This window comes from Phaethon lepturus, unplaced genomic scaffold (assembly GCF_000687285.1).
Source record: "Phaethon lepturus isolate BGI_N335 unplaced genomic scaffold, ASM68728v1 scaffold19913, whole genome shotgun sequence".
In the NCBI taxonomy this organism is placed as follows: domain Eukaryota; kingdom Metazoa; phylum Chordata; class Aves; order Phaethontiformes; family Phaethontidae; genus Phaethon; species Phaethon lepturus.
Genome location: NW_010530229.1, coordinates 22,762 through 28,227, shown reverse-complemented (window position 1 = coordinate 28,227; position 5,466 = coordinate 22,762).

Genomic DNA, 5,466 nt, shown 5'->3' with positions numbered 1-5,466 from the left:
TCAGCAGGACAGCCTACTAAAATATGCACAGGACAATTCTAGGTAAAAATCAGGAATATTCAACTCTATTCAAGTTAATGTTAGTGACCTGGAATATGTAAAAGGAAGAGCAGATCATTTTCTTTCAAAGGACTGCTCATCTGAGCTCACAACACAATGAAGCAGAGAAAAATTTTCAGAACTAATTGAATAAAAAATTATTAAATATATCTCCACAATTTTCTTTTGCTTAAAAGCTCCACACGAAGGGGGGGGCGGGGGGGGGGGGAGGCGCACACACTTTGGGGGGGGGGGGGAGAACAAAACCAAAAACCCAAAAGCTCTTCACAACAGATTATATGCAGTATCACATATCCTTAATTACTTGTGCACACAAATATAATTCTTTCTCAGCATGCTTACCAGTCACTCGCAGTGGCAGAGGAGTGCAACTGTCTAGCCCAGCAACCTTCCAGTTATTCCCTAGTCAGTGGCATGAAAGTGGGCTGAGTGCAACAACTATTTATAGAGACCTTTCCCTTTTAAAAGATCCAAAAAAAAGTTTATAAAGTTCAGAGGCATCCACTGCAAATAAAATAGACCTAACTCTGGAGCAGAACACAGTAATTATGAAGAATTTCTTTGAGCAGTTACTATGGAGAGAAAAAAAACCTGAAAACACCTCCATTTGAAACAAATGATTTTAAATAGCAGAAAAATGTAACTTAGAGAACTATGTTTTTTTCCAGCATACACAATCAAGCATCCTTGCTTCAGTAAGTAGCCACATCTTACTGCCATTGATAAATGACATGTGCAAGAACCTTCACAGCAATCATGCTTCTTAAGGCATCCTGTGCTCCTCTACCTGTTTGCCAATATGCATCACAACAGTCAGACAGAGTCTCCAGGCCCTAGCTCTGAGGACACCTACAATGCAATATAGGCACTACATTATGCTCCAGAGGTGGCATATCAAGCAATAGTGAGAAGGAGCTGTACAGACCCTGAAAGCATCCTGCTAGCAGCAACCTCCACCACACATCTCTTGGGTATTTCTGCAGTACCACCTATGAGACGAACACGGGCAGCACTATCTGATTTCAGCGGCACTAGACAAAAAAAGCACGTTTGTTTGAGAAGCCCTCTTTATTTACACAGTACTCTGAGGTTAAGTTTCTGCATCTTACTCATTTGCTTCAGGAAAATTATTAATAGTGTCTCTGTTGAAATCATCATGTATTTGTCCTGACATGAAGTGACTGGAAAGTTGGTATCATTAAAAAAAAAGGGTACGAATGTATGTTGAACTATTTTTTCCACCTTTCCCACCCAAACTACATCGATATGCTATAATTCTTCCTTCCTCTATCTGAAATTTAAGTAACGGGGTCAATGAAAATATTTTGAAAGGATGGAATGTTTTTTAGTAGATTACTTAGAACAGTGTTTAATCAGCATATACACTTAGGCTTGTCTCAGCCTGACGTAACTAGAAACTGGTGCTATATTAGCCCTTAAATATAAGGGACAAGACACATTTGCTGCAACAACATTAGGAGTATCTTCGTTGCCACGACCCTAGCAGACTTGGTCCCTTCACTCTGCTCAACTCAATAAAAGTTTGAGTAAGTTTTTGGTACCTGAATAGGCCGGACAGAGGGTTTGATTTGATAACTTTTACTCATAGAATTATCCTTAGTTTCACATTAATTCCACAGAACTGCGGGCTGTTGCCCCAAGTCTCATTTCCACTCTCACCGATCCCTCTCCCCCTCTTTTGTCGCTCCCTATTCCCACCTCTTCAGAGCTAGCAATCATATGAGTCTGCTGGTAACAGCAGGTCAGATTATCAGCAGGGACTAGTTTTCTGGCAGAACAATAAGCTGATCCAACTCACCCTGTAATCAATTGATCCAACACACGGGAGGCAGGAAACCATAATCAGGACATAGGGTAGCCCAGCCTTAGATCGGATTAAGCGCAATATAAGACTGCACTTCATAGAAGACAGGGATACAAGGTTTGAATTTAAGTATTCAATTGTATTTAGTCCCCTCACTTTGATGGGCTCAGCTCTTTGCAGGATTAGTCTTTTTCTTTGCTGAGTACACTGGCATGAGAGGCAAAGAATCTGACCTCACTAAAGATTTGCAAGAAACTGTGAACGCGGCATTCAGTGAAGTCAATGGAAACTTCTGGCTGACTCCAACAGAGGCAAGACTGGGCTCGTTATCAAAATGCCCTTCTCAGGCAAGTCCAAATGCCATTTTATCCGATGACTGAGTATAGGCTGTGTCTTGGGGGAGTATTTTATGCCATGTGCCCAACCCCAAATTGATATTTAGACTAAGCACCTTTGTGTATGCACCAGAAATTGTGCGTTTTTTATATATATATATATATACACACACACAAATATATGTATATAGATATATAAAACTACCAAAAAAATTTCCATACAGCCTACATTTTAAAGCTATGTATAGGGAACAGCCATGAACAATATTTAAATGTCTTTTTGCAGTTATCTTCATGTTTACCAGCAATAAGAGAGGACCTATGGATTTTAAAGATAGACTTCCACAAACATATTCCATTATAGGAAAGAAGTTTACATACTCAGTTCCTTGCTTCCTTTTTCTCTCTCATTAGTGATCATGGAATAAAAATAATTTTCCATCTCTTGTACTTGTTACACTGCTGCTCGCTGTCACTTGGGATTTCCTCCTAGTCATCTCCTGCCCAAGCACTGGAAAGGTCCACAGCTATTGCTCTCAAGATCAGGTACTTTTAACCCTATTGAGGGTTACTTTCTTCCTATACAGAAAAATTTGACATTTCATTTCAATCCATACCAAAAGCTATGTAGAGAAGGGAGCAGTGCGTGGATCTAACACACGAGATGACTGGAAAAACGTGCCAAGGAAGGAGTTGCTGTGCTAACCTTGCAGCATGCTAGCAAGTGCTCAACAACAACATGTTATGCAGGGCAGCAGTTACTGCATATATATACTCCAATCTAGTGCTCTCAAGACTGAACTGTGGTGTGGAGGAACTGCCGACGCTGTTCCAAGGCTGGAACCACTAGACTGCTTATGCTGCTCTTTCCTACACAGAATCTTAATATAAAGACTACATATGGTGGAGGAATATTTTTCCCAGCGATGCATTAGCTACTAGACCATCAAAATCACTGTCATAAGACAGTAAATAATTACACTGAGATCGATAAACTTCCTTGCATCAGCTCTTGGAAGTTAAGCCAAGACTAAACACTTTTGTACAGCACTAGTAAACTTTCACCATTTGAATAGCTTTCTCGTTATTATCAAACCTATAAGCAAACAATCCTTTTGACTGAGCATATGGCAGGAGTACAGCAGCCCAGAGAAGCAGCAGTATGGGAGAGGAATTTAACATGTCAGTATAATTTTGTAGCGACCTCTCAAAGCAAGGAACAGCCAGTCCTTGTAATGAAAGTTCCAAAAATGTCATTTTAAGAACAAAGTGCTCTGGCCTATAGTCCTGTTTAACACCCTCTCTTTATAAGCAGATGTTTAAAGGTCACATTAGGTCCTTTTATAAACTAAATCACAATAGCAGTGTTCATTCATTTCGCAACCACATTTACGAAGCCAACATTTTAGCCCCCTACTGAATCTTAACCTGCTTGTAGATCCAGTATCTTGTAGATACTATAAGGCTTACCCTTGGTGGAGGAGGATCAGGATAGGCAACACTTAAACAAACTGTACATACACAAGTTCATAGGACCTGACAAATGCACCCACGAATGCTGAGGGAGCTTGCTGATGTTGCACAGCTACTCTTGATTACCTCTGAAAAGTAACAGTAATCAGGAGAGGCTCCTGAGGTATAGAAAAAAAGCAAATGTTACTCCTCTCTTCAAGAAAGGCAAAAAGAAGGATCTGGGGAACTACAAGCCAGTCAGCCTCATCTCAGTCCCTGGGAAGCTAGTGGAGCAAATCATTCTGGAAACCAATTCCAAACACATGAAGGACCAGAACATAATCAGAAGCAGTCAGCACAGATTTATGAAGGGGAAATCATGCTTAATCATCTTGATAGCTTTCTACAATGAGATGACAGGCTCGATGGATGACGGTAGAGGAGTGGATGTTGTTTATCTTCGACTTTAGTGAGGCGTTCAACTCTGCCGCTATAACATCCTCATAGAGGAACTGATGAAGCACAGGCTAGACAAGCCGACAGTGAGATGCATTGAAAACTGGCTCAATTGCCAGGTTCAAATGGCACTTCAAAAATAAATTGATTGAAATTTTACTATGTATGTACATGAGAACACACAAATGAAGTCATCATGATTAAAGCAGCTGAATATCATGGAGGACAGGGCCCTTTGTTTCAATGGTTACAATTTTAAGAGGACCTGATCAATCCAGCTCCAGCTGGGATGAAGGTACCCAGTACACATGGACAGCCAGGTCTCGGATGTCTTTCCTTATGAGCCAGCCTAGAGATTTCAGTTCCTTGTTATTTGAAGGCTAGTAAATAATTTGTTTCACTAAACAGAGAAGCAATGGACTAGCAAAAGCCAGGAAAGGTGACTGTCTTAAAAGTGGACAGCAGGGTGAAAGAAACATGGGTCCTGTTTCTGATTTCATACCACTTCAAAAGTGACAAACTACCACTAATTTCAGAAGGTAAAAGTAGTTCAGCAGAGAATCCACCATTCCAGATTTCTTTGGAGTTTCTAGTTTAAGACAAAGCATAATTTATTCTGAACATGATTTAAGTGTTAAGTAATCCCAAAGACATGATACTTAAATGCATCTGACAAACATCATCTTAATCACACTTTTGTAAAACCTCCTGACCAAAAGCGAGTACACTCTCCTAACACATTGCTGGAACATCACCAGAAATACATGCCTCTGTTCAAGGTTTTGCAATTAGGCTGTACTGCTTTACGTTGTGGAATATAAACTTTATCACTGTCCAAATCCTTGGGCTGCATTAAAAACTCTTCTCTACCTACCACACAAAAATATTTTAGGTAAGTAATTTACCTAGCTAATTCCTTCTTCTCCTCTGCAAATGCCTTTTCTAATAGTTGACTTTAGGATGCCAACAGAAATAGTATTGCAGAAATCAGAGATTGCTCCTATAAAATCGATGTGCAGATGCAACGTAAGATCTGAGGACAACTTGTAAGTCAGTGACAGCCCCATTACATGTTCTAAACTTGTTTTCCTGGCAAAATGTTTCTCCATACATAGCATCTGCTGATATTTAGACCTAAAAGTATGTTGGAAATACTATATACTTCATCAATGTTAGCCAACAGCCTTTCATCATCTGTATCACTACTCCCATTGACAGCTGCGGAGTGAAGTGCAGCGGGGAGTTAGAAAAATGACTCATGGTCACACAGCATTTCCACAATCAAAACTCTGACTTTTTTCATTCCAGCTTGGCACTTTCATTATGACAAGGCTGTTT